Source organism: Papaver somniferum, chromosome 5, assembly GCF_003573695.1.
Source record: "Papaver somniferum cultivar HN1 chromosome 5, ASM357369v1, whole genome shotgun sequence".
Taxonomy (NCBI): Eukaryota; Viridiplantae; Streptophyta; class Magnoliopsida; order Ranunculales; family Papaveraceae; genus Papaver; species Papaver somniferum.
In genome coordinates this window covers 40904573-40925412 of record NC_039362.1, presented here as the reverse complement: position 1 = coordinate 40925412, position 20840 = coordinate 40904573, and the positions used below count along the sequence as shown (strand labels likewise).

The 20840-nt window shown below is 34.7% G+C and overlaps 1 long non-coding RNA gene across 3 annotated transcripts; it reads left to right on the top strand.

Annotated features, from left to right (window-relative positions):
* Window positions 1–11505: 11505 nt before the first annotated feature.
* Window positions 11506–15051, top strand: LOC113281445. 3 transcript variants are annotated; one of them, XR_003326151.1, is made up of 7 exons: window positions 11506–11926; window positions 12205–12280; window positions 12806–12870; window positions 13383–13451; window positions 13765–13874; window positions 14375–14436; window positions 14716–15051. It is a non-coding gene; the product is annotated as an uncharacterized LOC113281445 (long non-coding RNA). The 3 variants fall into 3 exon arrangements; XR_003326152.1 differs by having other exon boundaries at window positions 14005–15051; XR_003326153.1 differs by adding an exon at window positions 13553–13662 and having other exon boundaries at window positions 13765–15051.
* The last annotated feature ends 5789 nt before the right edge of the window (window positions 15052–20840 follow it).

Genomic DNA, 20840 nt, shown 5'->3' with positions numbered 1-20840 from the left:
GAACCGATCAAAGCTAGCAGCCACCTCTTCAGAAGATGATAAAATAGAAGACCTAATCACAGTGGAACACCCTTGATCATTCCTAGCTTGGCGCGCCGCGCTCTCAATATTATAAGAAATAGCAAAGTTCCTACCCCGAAGAAGCCAAGGAGAGAACAGGGAGTAGTCGCTGCAATAAAATCCCAGTCAATACCAACTGCAACATTAGGTATGATATGAGACCAATAATCAGGCTCGTCGACAGCAAAAACATAGGGAGCAAGACCACAAATACCATCGTTATATAGACAAAAGGTGAATGCCTCGATTTTGTCCAACTGTTCACAGAAATTAAACTCTTTCTTGGACATGACCCTTTCATAAAACGCCATCCTATGGTGACCAACCATCACACGCGCACGACGTAGTCGACCTCTATTGTCCATATAGATTTTCTCACCAACAGTGTTTAATTCCTTCAACCTTGGGCAGCATCCTCGAAAATGAGCCCATAACCATACTTGCAAAAAATCTGTATGAACAAGACTGTGAACAGTGAATGTCTCATCATTGGCCCGCCGGAGGTAGTGGAACAGAACATCCAAATGATGATATAATCCTCCTAGAAACATCAGAGCCGAAGGGTAAGTCACACCCATGGACATGAGAACAGCCATAATAAGTACATCATCCTTGATAGTGCCCTTCCTGGAGTATCCGAACAAGTCATGACCAAGCCAATAAGCCAAGAAGGCAGCTAGTTCAGTACGAGGATCAAAAACTTGCAAGTCAGAAGGAATGGTGGGATCTTAAGACACACCCCCGGAACACGGAGATGTCCAAAATCAAATCCAAACAGTGAATTCAGCACGCTTATTTTTCTTAGTTTTACCACCATTTAGGGAAATCTCATCGTCCTCAGAGGCTACGAGAGAAGTAGCCTTGTTAGAAGAAAGTGAGAGGGAGTGTGACCGAGCTGATTTTATTATCACCAGAAGTCTTCGATTTCAATCGTTCAAGGCGCGGTCTCCAATGAATTTATCAAAGGAATGGGAACCGTGAATTGGGAGACGGAGCAAGGCTACTATATTTTCAAGAATGGGGGTTTCCTCGCCCCACGCAAACAAGAAGGTGTGTAATTGAGGTAGCCACCTCAAAATCAAACGGAGGAGCATGCGAGAAATGCGAGTAATATGGCGACGCTGAGAGACCTCCAGGGCTTCTAAAATACCGAGTTTTTTTTTTATTATGGCACGAAGTGGTGAGCGATCAATAGTAGATGAGATTCATGATGTCCACAAAGGAGGAACATGACCGATAGCATCGAAAGAAACCTTGGGAAGAACATGGTCACCTCGACGAATAACGAGGTAAGGTCAACCATCCAAGTCTAACCCAAGAGGAGCGGGATTTTCAAAGTGTAGCAACCATCTAGAGTGGGGGATGGTAAGATGACGACAATCGTCAACCCAAGAAAGAGATTGGAAAAACACATCTTGGAAGAGATCGTGAGTGTCAGTGTAGTTGCCGAAGTAGTTGGGACGAATAAAGGCCATGTACTTACCACCTCGACCCATACCAACTACACCATGAGGATCGGTCTGCAGCCTAGTTAGCAATTTGGGATTCGGCAAACGTACGAAACGTCAAACGTACGAGTATTATACGGTTTTGTAAAATCCAGATTCGGTCAAAAATTCGGTCAACGGGACGTGATTCGTTAGTAATTCGGAACGGCATACGTACGTGTATAATTCGATTTATAAATGTGAGTTCGGCTCTGAAAATTCGGTATCTATATATAACAAATAATTTGTATTTATAAGGTCATAGACCAATTTTTATGCATATGTGTGAGTTATTTAAAGAAAAAATAAACTTAATATGATGATATTAATAATATATACAACATTAGTTATCCAAGAGGACGTCGTATGGTGGTTTAGATGCTTGGTTAGTGAGTTTGAGATCTCTCTCACCTTCACCTTCAAATCTCTTCAGTCGTTTTTGTTTCATAAAAATTACAACACGTCTAATATTCGGTCGTGTATGCTCGGGAGGCAGTAAAGCCCAAAAAATGGGATCTTTGAAAAGTAAAAGCTAAAGAATTTATGGCGAATTAAGCGGACGTATCATTCGGGATACGTAAAATTCGTGAACGGTTCGCGAATAATCCGGGAATGCCACATAATACGCGACTTGGGTTCGGAGTTGCAAACGTACGCGAATAAGACGGTAAAATTCGTGATACGGAAAAATTCGTGAATGATTCGCGAATCATTCGCGAACTTACTAACTAGGGTCTGCAGGGTATGGGGGGAAGGATCATCGATTGAACCATCGACATCAGAATACTCCTCTTCGGAAGAGTTCGTGATAAAGGTGAGAGAATTGAGAATTGAAAAATGATTGAACAAAATGAAGAATGGGAGGGGTATTTATAGTACCGAAATATATCATCACGGTGAATAAGACGAGTAATGGAGCACGATAAAGTATGGTATATCTGAAATAAATAGAAGAATGTAACAACGACAAGAGACTTTTTCTAGATACATGGGGACTTAAGATGAATAATAAGATTTATAGATGGCCTGGTAGTGTGACTGCTGAATAACATTATGCCTAACCAAACATCGAGGGGACTTAATGTGAATACCCAAGATTCGAGAGAATGACGAGATAAAAAATCACTTAAGATGATACGATCAAGACAATGGATCAAAATGGGTGAGCATGTACCAAAAACAACTGGAGAGTGCGTCAACAACAACCAAAAAATACATCAAGGAATGGAGGATGCGCCGATCGATGAGCAATGGAAAGCGCTCCCAAAAGAAACTGGAGGATGCGCTCAAAGATGGAGGGCACACCTGGAATTGGAGGAACGCGCACCCTGATTGAAGAACGCACCTGAAGATGGGATGTGAACCAAAGGTGAAGTATACAAGGAAACACAACAACCAATGTGGAACTAAACGCTAGTACAGAAATGGCCTTTAGCCACGCCAGATATAAATTTCCATGTCACGTCTTTTTGGTTTTGGCGTGTTTATATGATATATTTCTACCCTATAGACACGCCATGTTCTATGGGCGTGTTAATATAAGTGCTTTCAGCCACACCAGGGCTAGTAGCATGTCCAAATATCAACCGTTTGGTCACGTTAACGTTAAATTTTTTGATGGGCGTGTTTATAGACCAGTCTATGGCCACGTTAGGTAGTTGTGGCGTGTCTAAAAGGTTAGGCACGCCATTTAAGGTGTGGTTTTAAAGTTGGTTCATTAGACATGCCAATATATGCGTGTTCATAGTATACGATTGATAGACACGCTAGTATATGCGTGTCCATAGTGTACGATTTATAGACACGCCAGTATATGCGTGTCCATAGTGGGCATTTTATAGACACACCAAATTCAAAGTGTGGCCAAAATGTTCTTTTTTGGACACGCTAGTATATGTGTGTCCATAGTGTGTGTTCTATAGACACTCCGGTTTTATAGCGTGGCTAAAAAGTTCGTTTTGAAAAAATTAATAAAAAGCTTTTGCCCATATTCGAACGCATGTCTCGAAGGAGTTAGGTAACGAATCAATCCACCAAGCTGCCCATCTTTATATGTTTAAAAATAGTGTTTTTAAAAAAACTAAACTGGTTCTGCTACTCCATATGGACCAAAGACACGGAACAATCTATACGTAAGCATGATGATGAAGTTGGTAAACCATTATAAGGGGTTTTTCTTTTCTGGGTTTGTGTCGATAATTTTGACACAACCCGCCAAAGGTAATTAAAACATTGATCTGAGGTAAATGGTAAATATATTAAGGGTTTTGAGTAGGATAATTTTATGGCTTTGGGCTTGGGTGGTAATCCTTTTTTTTACAAGGTGTTCTGCCAAGTTAACCTGAATGGCTATATAGAAATAACCCATCCGTTTAAGATGACAGAAACTAGGGTATTAAGATTAATTTAAAGAATTTTTTGAACTTATGAATATATTGCCACGTTACGAATGACTGACTTATGGTTGATAGTCTAAATCAGGCTCTACCACTTGAAAAAAATTATTGGTTAATAATGATAGTCAACAAGAAACTTATAGGTTAACAATGATAGTCAATAGGTTTATCTCTGGGAACGCCTATATAAAGATATTTTATGTGACGTTTTAAAGCAAAGATAGTAAAAGACATGATATTATATGTTGAGTCAGTCTATCTTTCTTCTTGTTTTTCATGAACATCTAAGCTGAAGTGAAGCATACAAGTCTATTCTTCCTGTTTTTCATGAACATCTAAGCTGAAGTGAAGCATACAAATGTGCATCTTCATAAAAACTTGCATTACAAAGAAGAGAGCATAGCAATATTTAAACTATTGATTCAAAATAAATTTCAAATTTTATTAATAGACGAGGTTTCTTACAAGGTACAATCCCACTTAAACATAAGAAATTGAGAAAATAAATAAAAATTGATCCTAAATATACGAATTTCTAATGGTGAAAAAGTATCCAAAAAAAAGTATAAACCCAATGTTTACAAAATACGAACATGTACATCAGAACATGCTATAAGTTCCATCCCAAGCCCCGTAACTCATCAGAACATGTACTTCTCAAGATTTTCCAGGTGTTTATCAGCATAAACATATTCAGACCTTTGAATCAATAGTTAAAGAGGGCCACAATGCCTGGAAACCAAGTAAAAAAGAAAACTGCACACAAATATTCTCGAAACATAACAATAAGATTAAAAGTAAAGCATACAAAATGCTTTTTGTTGCAGAATGATTCCCATCAACCTCATCCTAAACAGCTGAAAGATCACAAAACAAAATTCATATAATCGAAACAAAACCATCATCAAATCTGTAATGAGTATAGTGTTAAGAAGAAGAATATGTCTTTCATAATCAAACTTATAAACGATATTCAACTTTAGTAACAACAGATTCCTGAAGTTCCTCAAAAAGAACAAAAACAAAACAAAAACAAAACAAAAACAAAAACAAAACCGCAAAGGTGCTGCTGGGATCCAAATATTTGTATGACAAGATACTAGGGTAGTCGAAATTTCAATGCATGAAAGGAAAGCAATGGCCACATATTTAAGTACAAAGAAGAACTATTGATCTCGATCACCGAATACGTTATGGAGAGAGAATGTAAAGTAAAAGAATGCAATACCCTAAGCTGTTTGGCAAAATCTCTAGCAGAGAATCCAGAAACTTCGATCCAAGTCTTACAGAACACAGCACAAAATGACAACATAAATACAAGATGAAACATCACACAAAAGTTTGTACTGTATCACCTGCATAAAAAATAGTACAAAATGTCATTAAATATTTGAATCCAACTTCACCGGAGTGTTGTATCTAACCTGGGAGGTGAAGTAAAGGTTGGATACAAGAGTAGATGGCAGAATGATGTGCATGTTAGAGGTGTAGCTGTCCAGAAGCATTCTTTGACCTGAATGTAAGGACGATGCAGAACCCTTGGAAGTAGATAACAATGGACAAGATCAAAACTATAGTCAACCAATTTGTCACATTTGCAAGGTTCTTCCAGCATAGACCTTTTCTGTCCGAGTTATTAATAGAGGGAACAAAATGATGACAGCACCTTCAAAATCATAACATCCTATCGATCTTCATTTATCCCGTGCAATCTGTTCATCCAGTTTTGAACTTCTCTCCTCGTGCAAGTAGTTGAGACAGTACTCTGAGAAAACGAAAAAGAAATAACAAAAGCACCAACCATGAATTAGTAAAATTCTTTGCAGGTTAGCATGAAATATGAACTTATCTTGAAATAATATATAATAGCCTAATTTTCCAGCAGCAGCATAGAATAAGTCAATTTCATGTCCAACAAAAAATGCAAGTTTGTAATGCACAAACGATTTTCGGGCACAAATCAACTGTTGCAACAGTAAAGATTACTATTATAGAAATTATTTCGTACAGATAGATTATGTTGTGTCGAACAAAATAATGGTATTGTTTTAGAAAGTTGATGATGATATCACCTCCGCATATTAGGATAACATAAACATCCAACATACATCCATTTATTGAGCATAAAGTATAAGAAAACGTTCCAATTACTGTCATTTACAAAGCTAGACACCAAAAGGAAAACAGTTGCCAAAGCTTATGAAGGAACTAAAAAGGTTTAAACGACAACGAGATGTAAATAATATATTAGTAGACCTCAAAACTTGAACCTCTATCTAGATAACAACAAACTCATTCTGATGAAGTTCATGCATAGTCCGAGCTGCAGATTAAGCAACTACTTCTTGCTTTGGTTTCGATGCAATTCCAGCATCTTGCTTTGGCTTCAGTACAATTACAGTTTCTTGAACTTTAGTATCAGTTACAATCTCACATTCAAGTACAAGGATGACGACTAAACATTTAAACACAATCAATCACCTGAAGCTCAAATTATTTATTATCACAGTAACCAATTTCCACAAAATATAAGGTCTTACTTTTTTTTTGTGTCTTGGGAAAGATTGTATGTCATCATCCTGAACAAGGATGGGGCCAAGGTTTGGGATTCTCCCAAATTGATACATTAGATGAGACATATAGGATGGAAGCATTGCCTTGAGTTGCATCTTTCCACCCCTAACTGTGAATCTGGTAATCATCAATGTAAATTTGATAAAATTCTAGATAAAATCATTGAAACCCTGGATTCTAAATTTTCTCAGATTGAAACAGAACAACACTACAGACCTAGAAAAACTAAAATCCGATCAAATATAGAAAGAGATAGATCTATTAAATGGATTAAAATCAACGAACATCTCAAGAATCCCGTATCATAGAAACCCATAAAAAGAACAGCTTCATCAATAATAAGACTTTTAATGTTAACTGCTTAAAAGGGAACTTAAACAGAATTTAGAAATCGATTTTACCTTGGTAAGACCGCCCACATTACTGAAATCACAAAGAACAACTTGAATCGACTTAGATCAACCAATTTTGTTTCATGGTACAAAAGCTGATTCAAAAAATAATCCCCAATTTCACTTAATACCCTAAAGTCTTTACAACAATCTTCCCTAAAACAGATTTTTTTTCTGAAAACCCTATAATCTTCCAAGAACATTAAATTTAATCAAATCCAAATTGAACAAGAAAAAACGAAGAAGAACAAGAATAAAACGTGAAGTAAGGGGTTTGTTTAATGAGAAAAAAACTGTTGTTGTTGTTGTCATGGGTTTGTTCGAGAGATTGGATTTCGTGGAAAGGGGTTTGACTTTCGATTTAGTTTTCTGAATTTTTCAGTTTCTGGTTTAGAGGTGCAAAAGATGGAGAAGAGAAAGGCGGAGAAAAAGGTTAGGGTTGGAACGAAAAGAAACAAAGAGGTCCAATACCGAACTACAGGTCACGGCTAATTAGTCGCTGGCTAATTATTGATAACCCCTTCGACCTAGTGTTTGATTTTTCATGAAATTTTTGGTGGGAATTAAGGGCGCTAAATATTGGTGAAAGTTTTGTTGGTTGCGTTTTTTATTTTGGGAAAAATTGGAAAAAGAAAGAAAACATTTTTTTTTGGAGAATTTTCAAAACCAAGACATAGATTAGCACGAAAAAAAAAAGTTGTTCAATAATATCGAAAAGTTATACGAGGGATTCGGTGATGTTTCCTTATTTGTCAGAAGAAGATGATATATATGTATATATATGCGAAAATATCTTGGGAATTAAACAAAAGATAATAACAAGATTTTTATCTCGCATCATAGATATAATATAAAAACGTGTATTACTTTTATTTTTGGAATTTAAATGTGTAACTAATATGCATATCTACATCTTCCAGCAAGATTACATAAAATGCATATTTTCATCTGAAAATTTAAACGTGCATTTGTTTCCTCAAAATGTTCTTTGTTTAGTTGGTCTTTTAATTCAAATTTGTTTCAAGGATACTCTTTAAGCACCCTAATCTACAATTAGCACGATGTAATTCACTGGTAGCATTAGCTATCTCTTCTGATTTGGTATCTTCATCTTTTTGATGAAATCATACCTTTAATAAAATTTTACCTTTCTCGAAAAAATAAAATAGATTTTAAACGTGCATTTATTTTCCTTTTGTGCCGGTTTAAAATGTTTTAAAAAACAAGTACTGTATTTAGTTTTTTGATATTACTAATTAAAAGCAAAGTGCTAAACTTTTTGTGAACAATTGAATAAGCTTGGATATAGTTTGTGAATAATAAGTTCAAGTGAGCATGATCTGGTAAACTTGGATTAATTTGATAAGAATTAGTGAAAGCGAGAATGGTCTAGTGAAATTGAGTAAAATTGGATTTGATTTGATGCAATTTGCGCATGATTAGTGAAAGTGTGAATGACCTAGTGAAATTGTATAAAAATGGATGTTTATTGGAGGTTATAGGTATGCCTAGTATATTTAAGTATGAACTTTTGGTAAAAACGAGTAAACTTGATTTTAAGATGTGTAGAATTAGTAAAAGTGAGTGCATTTAGAGTAAAGTTGGATGTGATTAGTGGAAAACAAGTAGAGTTGAGTACAATCTAGTAAAATTGAGTAAATTTGAATATAATTTGCGAGTTGAGTATGATCTAGCAAAATTGAGTAAGCCTGGACATAATTTGCGAATAACTAGTACAATTGAGTATGATCTAGAAAAATTCAGTAAACTTTGATAGAATTTGTATAATTAGTGAAAACAAGTATGATCTAGTGAAATTGAGTAAAATTGGACAAAATTTGATACTACTAGAGTATGATATGGTGAAATCGAGTAAAATTGGGTGCAACTGGTTGACTATCGGGGAAAGAGAATATGACCTAGTGAAATTGAGTAAAACTGAATTCAATCGGATGCAATTGGTGTATAACTAGTGTAGTTGAGTATGATCTAGTAAATTTGAGTAAACTTCGATGTAGCTGGTGTATAATTGTTGCAAGTTAGTATCATATAGTGAAATTGAGTAAAATCGGGTGCAATTGGTTGATCATTGGTGAAAGTGTACATGATCTTGGAATAAGTTCAATTAACGGATAACTAGTAGAGTCAAGTGTGATCTAGTAAAATCGAGTGAACCTGAAAGTATTATTAGGATAATAACTGAAAGTGAGTATGATCTAGAGATATTGAGTAAAACTAGACTAAATTTAATACAATAGGTGAATAAATGTTGAAAGTGATTGTGACCTAGTGAAGTTTAAAAGGATCCAACTAGATGTAGATAGTGTATAATCCTTGAAAGTGAGTATTATATAGAGAAATTGAGTAAATTAAATCAGGTGCAATTGGTGAAAGTGTACATAATCTAGTGAAATTAAGTAAAAAAAATTCAGTTAGATGTGATTAGTGGGAAACTAGTATAGTCAAGCATGATCTAGTAAAATTGACTAAACTTGGAATTAATTTTATAATAACAACCGAAAGTGAGTATGATCTAGTGATATTAATAAAATTTTGACATTATTTGATACAATAGGTGAATAATCGCTGAAAGTGATTGTGATCTAGTAAAGTTAAAAACAAATGGGACTCAACTAAATGTAGCTAGTGTACAATCGTTTGAAGTGAGCACCATATAGTAAAATTGAGTAAAATCGGGTGCAATTGGTTGATCATTGGTGAAAATGTACATAATCTAGTGAAATCGAGTAAAATAAGTTCAAGTAGATGTGATTGGTTGATAACTAGTAGAGTCAAGCATGATCTAGTAAAATTGAGTAAAGTTGGAAGTATCTTTAGGATAATAACTGAAAGTGAGTATGATATAGTGATATTGAGTAGAATTATACTAAATTTGATACAATAGGTGAATAATCGTTGAAAGTGATTGTGATCTAGTGATGTTAAAAGAATGAGACTCAATTAGATGCAGCTAGTGTATAATCGTTCGAAGTGAGTACCATATAGTGGAATTTCGAGTAAAATTGAATGTAATTGGTTGATCATTAGTGAAAGAGTATATGATCTAGTGAAATTGAGTAAAATAAGTTCAACTAGATGAAATTCGTAGTTACCTAGTAAAGTTGAATATGGAACTTGGAAGTAATTTTAGGGTAACTAGTGAAAGTGAGTATGATTTAGTGATATTGATTAAAGTTAGACTAAATTTGATACAGCAGGTGAATAACTGTCTAAAGTTATTATGATCTAGTGAAATCGAGAAACATTGGACTCAACTAGATGTAGCTAGTGTATGATTTAGTGAAGATGGGTCTCAATTTGACACAATTAGTGAATAATTGTTATATACGAGTATGACCCGGTAAATTTGAGTAAACTTGGACCCGAGTTAGATGGAATTGGTGGATAAGTAGTGAAAGTAAATATGATCAAGTAAAACCGAGTATAATTGGATTCAATTGGTGGTGGTGGATAATTAACGAATGTAACCACGACTTAGTAAGGTGGTGGTGGATAATTAACGAATGTAACCACGACCTAGTAAAAATTGGACTCATTAAAAACAATACATCGTGATTTCTTATATTAAAATGTTATGGGTATTTAACACACTTTAAGTACGGTGGTAAGCTATTAGAAAAAAATCTATAACTTTTGGATTCATTCTCATTATTCGTATGTCTCCTTAATACTAGTTTTGTTGTTGTCGATGTTGTCTTACATGCTTTGATTATTTAAAAAACCTTCTAATTTTCATACACTTGTTTGCACTTTATCGGTACCAGAAACCTTCTTGAAAAATTTAAATTCAAATAAACAAAGACAATGATTAAAAAGTCATAAAGCTGCATTAATATTATGTGTATTTTTTAAGGGGCTGTTTGCTACCATTATTTTAATTGATTATTAGCTTATAGTTCATTATGCAGATTATAATGGATTCTATACGCGTTTGATAACCATTATAATAATTGTTTATTTTAATCATAATTGAAAAAATCCATTATTTCCATAAACAGGAAAAAGTTGTTTTGAAAATTTATTATAATCAATTATTTTTTCTAAGAAACTCAAATTGAATTTTTTCTTCTTATTTTCTCTAAACTATCAAGAGAGAGACAAGAAAACAACATAGGACTAAAAAAATATCAAAGATCATTGTTTTTTCCTGTCCTTTTTGAGAGCATCATTCTAATATAATCAATTATTTGAAAAAAGTTTTTGGAAAAATTTATTTTTAAAATGATTATATTAAAATCATTTATCAATTTATGATTATCTATAATCATAAATAGATAATCATAAATTTTACCAAACAAGGCCTAAGTATTTGTATTCATGTGGTTATGTTTTGACCCCACCGAATTTTCATTTATGCTAAATTTATCTAATGTCAAATTTCTCTATTTCTTTAAAAAAACATTTTTAAGGATATTTTAGAAGAATGATACCCGGTGCTAAATATATCTAGTTATAGACTTGTAGAACTTTTTTTTTTGGAAATTCCATGCGGGCACGTGTTTAGGCGTGCCACAGTTAGAACCGCCTCTATGTCGTTCGAAACTTACCCTAACTCTAGCAGTAGCTTTAGTTTCGTATCTCTTTCCCACGATCTCCGCCTGCTCTCTATGTAAAGAAAAAAAACCAAGTCAATCCACAAGTACTTCCTGAACGGAAGTCAGAAGAATCCCCATTTTCCTCACCTCAAACCCTAACACTAGGCAGTTGATCTTCTCTCTCAATCTCTCATAATTCTTTCATTCCATTCATGTTATGAAACCATTGAATCAAATCTCTATTCATGTTAAGATCAATAAAGTTATCTTTTCTAAACCCATATCTCATAAACTAAATCCATCCTCAGAAACCAAACCCAATCTTCAGTACTCCAGATTTCGTATTGAACCCTAGAATAATCTCTAGCAAACTAATCTCTTTACTCTCTGCATGACATCTTGCTGACAAGTCCAAGAAGATGAGTTTATAAGACCCTAGATTCCTTGTTTATGCTGATGATGTGAGTCTAATTTCTTACATAAAGTAATTTTTTTTCTAGAGTTCGCAATTTTCTTTTGATTTTATGAAGTTTTAAACATGGGTTTGGTTCTAATTTCAGTTTTATGATCTGAGTTTTGAGTTAGGTTACTATATTTTTCTACATCTGGTTGTATTGATTTTCTAGGGTTTATTTTTTCCTTTTTATTTTGTTTTGGTTTGTCTCTCAGTAGAATTCCATCATTTAGATATTCCTTTTGTTAGATATATAATGAGTTTGTTTGTGTTTTTTTTCTTCAGATACTGAGAAGATTAGTCCAAAGCAGAGAAGCAGGAAGAATTAGATTTTCGGGGTTCTCAAGCAGAATGGCTTGTGGTAAGCTCAATTTTTACTCAACTTATGTACCTAAAGAGGAGTCTTGTATTTTTTTCTGGAGTATGAATTGGAAGTTCCAATACAGCCAATCAATGCTTTTTTCTTCGTCTCTTGATCTCAATTGCATATTTTGAAGAAAAAAAATGGTTAAAATGGAAGGAAAACTACTAAACATGGAGGCTCTCTTTTAATGTTTAAAGGTAAAACTGCTAGTATTTTGCTCTTGGTGTTTCATTGGATGTACACCAATATTTTGGGATTTTTTACTATTGTGCAATTAGATTATCTCTGTGAAAACTGATTTTTTCCGGCAAGTTGTTTTTTAGGGCGAACAATTTTATTGGGTTCTATTAAGCAAAGATGATTGTTTGTTTTCCTTTTTCTGTTAAGAGTTTGAAGTCGTTGTCAATTGTTTGGTTAAGAGTTTGAAATCAGGGATTCATTGTATTGTAGAGTTTTTTTTACTATTTGAAATCATCGTGAATTACTTGTCCGATTTTGATTGTATTATAATTTTAAATGCAGGTAGCCTGAAGATAAGCATTGCTAGAGTATGAGAGATCCATCCCTTTTATCTTTAAGTGAAATTGGTAAGTTTGTTTCTTCCTTGGCATCATATTTTGCGTTGATACCTATTTTAAAGATGAATTGGCTTTCCATGTTGCTTATGTGTTGAGACTCGTTCTAACTTAGGTCATGGAGTCTGGTTTGAAATGTCCTTGGTAATTCACACTGATATCGCGTTGGCTAATATCACAGTCAGTATGTTTTCCTAAAATCAATACTGGTACCACTTAGTGATCCTCTATATAGTATCTTTTGGCCTCTGTGTAGTTGCACATGTTACTTAATGTTTTTGTTTCTGTTCTCTTAATTCCAGCATGAGAATATCTACCCATTGCAGAAGATCTACAGCCAAATTACCTTGCAAAAATTTACTCATTACACTAGATTTTATGGCGCGCTAATTTTCCCTTTTCAATGCTCATTTTCATTTACCTTGCAAAAATTTACTCATTGTACTAGATTTTGTGGCCCTAGCCGCTAAATTTCCTTTTCCAATGCTCATTTACATTATTTTGAATTGTGTATGTGAATCCAGAGTACACTTAAAAGTTTGAGGCAGCTGACCTGAAATTTGTGGTGGGGATGAAAGTGGAAAGTACTGGAGGTACATAATCTGGTCAATAACAATAAGTACCAGCACTTTAGTCCATTATTTGATGTTATAATGTCTGGTAAACAATTTATCGTTTTTTTTGCGGATTGTAGAGCTTCCAAGTCACCATTTTTAGACGGAAGTGCAATTCCATCCCATGTTCAAATTAAGACCTGGACGGCCTCTGCTTTAAATCTATCGTTGAAGCATGAATTTTTTTCCAGTATTGATAGCGATTCTTTTTCTCCGGCTAGACTGTAAAAGTTCATATTTTATAGTATATAGTTTAAAATCTCTCTTAACAGTAAAAATTGTGCAACTGTAGGTCTTACATTGCCAGCGAGCGGGGCAGTTGCAAGCGTACATTGACAAGCAGCAACATGGAAACTAGGACAGAAGTTGATTTTCTTCGGTCGTCGTCTGATACTTTTCATGGTACGCTAGTTAGAGTACGGGTCAATCTTGATGTGCTTACATATGGTACTCTGCTTATGTTATTATAAATACTGATTAGTGGACATCTTGTTACTTGTTCATCATGCAAGTATGAATTTGGTACTTGCAGTTTCAAATCTATACGTTTTAGATTTAGGAAATATCATTAGTGCACTATAGACAACACTAAAGGCACCCATGAAACTGGTGGATCCAGAAAGTGAAATTCTGAGTAATACAGACTATACAGTTTGTTTTACTTTTCTCTTTTGCATGGGCAAGCGGCATCCTAGCGACAGTTTGGAGTAGATCTTGCAGTGTGAGTGAGGACATGCATCTGCAGTAAACAAGACCTGGAGTAGTCACGCCCTTTCTTCTGTCCGATGCGGATGCGTTTACATGTTTTGACACTTACTGATTATATTGATATCTTTGTTATTAACTCTAGTAGAATTCATATATCGTTGATTTGATTCTACGTATGGATTTCTGTTTTGTAGTTTGATTCTTCACAAGACTAAACTTTATGCTGCTGCGCTTGCTCCATTCAAGGCTTACGAAGGTGATGGTTTTCCCTATGTAATTGATTTGTCATTGTTGGCTCATGTCAAGGTTTATAATCTTAATTCAAATAAAATACTATTAGTACCTTATACTTTATTCAGCATCAATAGTCTGTTCAGTTTGAACCAACACATGAACATCAGTCTCTGGTTAACCCTAGTAGTATTCCTCAACCGAGAACTTCTCCTTGTAACCAGAATCCACCTCATTTATTTTAATGCTTATATAGATTCTAATCGAACTATTAGAATTGGTACAACTCTTCTTGATAATGCAGGAAACTTCTGGGGTGCCAAAACAATCCCAAGCACAGCATGAGATGCTCGACATGCTGAAGCCATGGCTCTTCTTGCAGCCATACTATGGGATAGCAAGCTGGAACTACAGTTTACTTCGTACGGGACTGGAGCTATTACCAACTCTATCAATGCTTCTAAGTCTAGTGTTTAGCGGACTACTATCGTTCTGAAGATGGATGCTATGCTATTAGTGTTCAAATCACCATAGTTAACCATTGTTATAGTGGTTTCTGTCATGTTTTCTGGATTTTTGGTGTAGTTAATGTTGATAGTATTGAATATTCGAAATAAAATAGTCTTCAGGTTTGTGTGCATGGACAAGAATCAATTTATTTTGCAACATTTGATTAGGTCTTATTTGGAATAAAATTTTTGTTAATTCTCGGTAATAAATTTGCCATTATTTTTAAATATATCAAATTTGGAAAGAAAATATTGATTTTTGAATTGAGGGCGTGAGATAATGCCATTTGGATGATGGAAGATGTATCCAATTTGACGATTGAGATTTCATAATCTTTCATCAATTTTAAAACACGTGTTCGGTTAGAGATTTAGCCAAGTTTCATAGTTTTTTAAAATATAATAAAAAAATGAACGTCTCGGGACGGTTATATTTGGATGGTGAAAGATGTATCTTTGAAATTCCATCGTATCCATTCGTTTTATCGGTGCAGATTAACAACATGTGAACGGCGATAGATGCCTCAAATATGAACGGTCGAAGTTCCATTATATTATACCAAATCTAGAACACATGGACGGTACAAGATTGCATCAAATATGGCTAAACATCACATATAGCCACACAAAAATCATATTACGCGTGTCTATAGAAGGCCAATGGCTACGTCAGTAAACAAATTACGAGTCATTAGGTAATCAATTACCACGCCAAAAACAAATTGTGTGCCCATAAGTTACCAATAGCCACACAATTTATTTTTTCCGGTGTCTATAGAATAACCAGTAACCCGCCAGAAAAAACTTAGTGTGTCTATAGGTAACCAATAACCACACCATTTTTTTTGCGTGTCTATAGGATAGCCACTAGCCACGCCAAAGAAATAATTGTGTGTCCATAGGATAAGCAATGGCCACGCCAAAAAAAACTTGGGTGTCTATAAAGAGACAATGGCCACGCCAAAAGCAAATTGTGTGTCTATAGGCTACCAATGACCACGCAAAAACAATAAATTGAGTGTCTATAGGGTATCAATACTTAAGTTTTTGGGACACTCTATAGCAACGCCTACGGGTTTTGCCGTGTCTATTTCATGCAACTATAGACACGCAAGGTAGGCGTTGCTATAGAGCACCTAAAGCCACGCCATCATACCTAAAATCACACGAGCATAAGCCACGCCAAGTCCAAATCAAATTAGCGTGTCTAAACCCCTATGGACACGCCAATTTGGCGTGGCAAAAAGATCAGTTTGTACTAGTGAAAAGTAAAGTTTTATTAAGAAATTGATGGTATGACTGCTATATAGCCTGACGTCTAACCAAACAGCCGGAAGAATTAACGTAGATACCCCAAATTTGAGAGAGAAATGAAAAGGAAATACATTAGAGCAATGGACTAAGCATCAGAGAATATGGAGAGTGCTAAGGGACATGCTCAAAAGGTGAGCAAGGTATGCATAGTGGAGCACGCGTTGACTGAATCGGATAGTGCGCCTAGAGGAACATGCACTAAAGCTGCGGAATGTACAGGAAATGGAGCTGATGAGTGCGCCTAAGGAACACGTGGTGGGGTTGGAGAGTGCGCCTGCATTGGAGACGGAGAGTGCGCCTGCGTTAGGAGTTACTGAGTGCGCCTTTGCTGAAGTTGGAGAACGCGCCTGCGATGGAGTTGAAGAGTGCGCTGCACATTGGAGTTGGTGAATGCGCCTGACACGGAGCTGGTGTATGAAGTATATGAGAAACTTAATTGCTTACTAAAATTGCTAGGTATAATTAATCGAGATCAACGTAACTTCAAGAACTTCAAAGGATGGAGATCGATGCAGTTTTACTACTAGTTGAATGGTAAACATTTACAACATCTCTCATATTATCAAGCAAGGATATTATTTTGCGGTTGTTTACTAAAGTATCACCGCATATAATAGAAAAGTAAACATAAGACGAGGTTAATTCGTTCATTTACATACTTTAGACCTTACAGACAAACACACGCGTTCGATTTTCCTTTTAGCACGTAGATCGAATTTTTCAGAAACATTTCAAATAACATGTGCACATGTTATTCCTTTACAACATATATAGTAATTAGTACACAATGATTCTGTACAGATCGTATGGTGGGACTACCAAAAACAATCCACACACATGAAGCGGGTTCTAACCCACCCAAAATTATTATGGAGCCACTTTATGGTAGGATGAGTCTCACTTCATGCGTGTGAGCGGCTTTGGGGTACTCCCACCTCACGGTTTATCAAAAATTATCCTTTAATGCTGAAAATTTTGGATAGTTTTGTTTTTGATCCATCACAAAATTTTGTCTAACCCTCTTCCAACATCACTAATAATAACTAATATTGTATATGATTTAAAAGATGAAGTCGTAAAATAAGATTATTTTTGCAAATATAAGGAAATTCTAATATCGTTGTAAAAGTTAATAGAAAATTTAAAATCTTTATATCTTTAAAATACAAAACAGAATACTAGAAGTTCTATATATTTGGAAGTTTTTTTTTAATATCTATGTATTCATAACTATATATAGATATTAATTAATTTATTTATTTATCACCAAACGAGTTCTTCTACCCTTTTCAAGATTTGTACAACAAAGTACAAAATGAAAAAGATGTGTTCTTACATGTCCTATATTAGAAAAATGTTCATCTTAAACCAAGTGAAAAACCCGTTGATATATATCGTACGGTGGCTAGCGTTGCACATTGTATTATTCCGCATTCATAGGTCGTATCATCGAAATAGCTAAAGCGGCGCACAAATTTTAAAAGAAGAAATAAATGGATGCAAGCAGTGTTTTTCTTAATTTCCAGCTCTTATTCAGGAATGATGAAGACGTACCTATATAAATACTACTTAGGAGACTATAATTAGAGACTATTTTCACTTTTGGTTAGTATGCATTACATATGAAGTTGTAACCGTGGTTGCGGGGCACTTAGACCACTTATAATCACTTGTTCCTACATATATATTAAGTAGAATTTTTCTAATGAGAACATGTTGAACGCGTTATAAAGTTTTATATTGTTAGAGCGATCTCAATCCCTATTTTCAAATTAGGGTTGGTATTAATTTTTATCCCATTCATGTGATATATGTAAATTATAAGTAATATATATGCATGGTTATTCATTGTTAATGAGATATAATATACTGTAAAACTTCTTTAAAATAATAGCTTTGGGACCAAGAAAAATTATTATTTTAGAGAGATTATTATTTTAGCGAGAAGAAATTTAACATGTGCAAGCCTATTTGGGACTAAATAATTTTATTATTTTAGAGAGATTATTATTTTAACGAGTATTATTTTAAGAAGTTTTTATTGTAAGTCAGAGGAAATGAGTTTGAATCTGAATTGTAGTAGTAGAGAAAAGTTCAGGACCATGTTTTACGAATATTTTGGAGCATAAAAATAACTGTTATTGCAGATTCAGATATTTTGTTTAGTCTGCAATACGGTGTAAATTGAGCCATGGCAGCACGAGCCGAGCCCATCCCAACACGTGAGTGAACCCAGCATGGCACAACATATTAAATTAATGTGTTGTGATGGGCTAGGATAATCATCACAGTGGAACAACACATTATGTGGCACAGATAAGAACGTGGCATAACACAACACATCACTCTACTTAACACGTCATTACATATACAAAATACTACACAATACAGTATAATACAACCATATTTTTTTGTATACTTCACAAAAGAGTCTTTATTCTAACCATTTTTTGACATTCTATTTTTTGTTATGTCGAATTATTTCAATAACAACACATATAATATCTAAATATGTTGAAAATATTTACTTTGAAAAATGTTAAACAAATGTGCCAGGCACAACATGGCACATGGGTAGCACGACACACCTTAATCTTTGGCACAACACGGCACGAAGCACGGTGGGTTCGCTTCTTAATGGGTTATGTTGTGCCGTCCCGTTTTATATCATTTAAGTCTCGTTTATTTTCTTCTTAGGAATAAACGTCTTGTTAACATCACACAATAAATATTTCTTTAACTGTGCTAATAGATATATTTTAAGTAATTGATAATGATTCCATTAATAAGTATAGTAATGGTCATTGGTAGTGATTGTACTGGTGTTATTGAATGGTGGAAGAAACAGTGGCAGGGGTAGTAGTAGTGGGTGGTAGTAAGTGATGAAGTAAGCGGTGAAATTATTGATAGTGGGTGGTTATAAAGACCTTTAAGATCGTCAATGGAAATTGACGAGACAAATTCTGACTATGTCATGTAATGACTTAAATAATTCAATTGATCGTAAAATATGATAGTTAATAAAGTAATAATTTGGAAACGAATATCTCCATTAAATACATCTCGAAAATATGCGAAATAGACTATTTGAATACGTCAATCAGATACCGGACGACGAAAATACATCTTCCGGAAGATAATACGGCAAGTTTTACTTTAGACAATTTGATTTGACCTCGAGTTTGACCACTCTATTTGATTGTTTTTTGATTTATTTTTCTGATCTCGAATGTTTAAGGGGGGTGCTAATGGTCAACCAAAGTAAAACAAACTATTAGGTGAACTAATCTATTAAGCTATATATATATAAATTTAAATTTCTTATAAATATGAACTCATGTTAGGAATTGTAGTTACCTAAAATTGATATGAGGTTAAAAGTGAGATTTTAGGGTTCTGAATGTGAGTTACAAGAGGTCGAGCACGAACAGTCTTTGCCTAAACCACGCACAATGGCCGTTCAAAGGCTTCTTCATTCACAGGAGAGGTTAAGGTTGGTATTAGGAAGGGAAGCAGAGATGAAGAGAGAGATCAGATAAAAAGTTATTGCTCTGAGATTTTATGAGAAAATTGTGTGTTAGATTGGAGAAATAGAGGACTTATTTATAGCCGAATTCTCTAATCTCAAGTTGGTGAAATTAGGAATTGCTTGCTCTGTGGAGCATTTTTTCCGTCTTTTCAAATAGAGATAAAGTAGGTTGAGCAGATCTCTTTATTCCACTGCATTTGCTCATTTCACCAGTGAGAAATAGGCCATGTATTTCTCACACGTGTCGTAGACCGCCAGACCAAAACCCCGGTTGATATTGTGCGTGACTGAGTCAGCTTTTGTGATGATGTGTTGAGAGAGAGAAATATTCTCTTTTGCTAACGTTGCCAAGATAGAGAGATATCCTCTAATTTGTAATATGACTAGGATGAGTCACATGAAAAGGCAAGCAATGCCTCGGAGATTGCGTATATATCATGAAAGAAGATGAGATCAAGCTCCACCTCTTCATGTCCGCTAACACAAATCACGTGGAAGCCGTACTATTTCCCGTGGGTCCGGAGCATGAGGATCCCATGGGAGTTTATCCACGATTCTTGGATAAACATGCACAATTCATGCTCAATTTACTAGCCATGAGTGTGTTTGAGACGTTGAGAGAGAAGCATAGACCCTAGGTGAGGCTTGCGCTTGAGTTTTATGCTTGTACAAAGATTATTCATACAAGTTGGTTTATATCGGATTAGGATGTTTTAGAGCACTGCTAGGTTTAACCTACCAAGCATTGGTATGTGAAGGTTGGTTGTCATATTTTAGTATCAAAACTCATAAGTCGATTGATTATATTACTAGAGTCAACTTTGTTAGGTTAGACTAGGAAGTTTAGAAATATTGAGACATAAAAGTATCATGCTAAAGACCTGAAGATTCCGAAGACATATCGACAATGACGATAACATCATACTTTCATTTGAGGTTAGTAATACATGACTTGACTTGTTTCCAATTCTATATTGATTTCTTTCAAGTGGTTTTCGATTGAAAAACATAACATGCGAAGTCATATATGTGAAACTCTAGTATAATATATTTGATTATCATATGATGATCAAATTA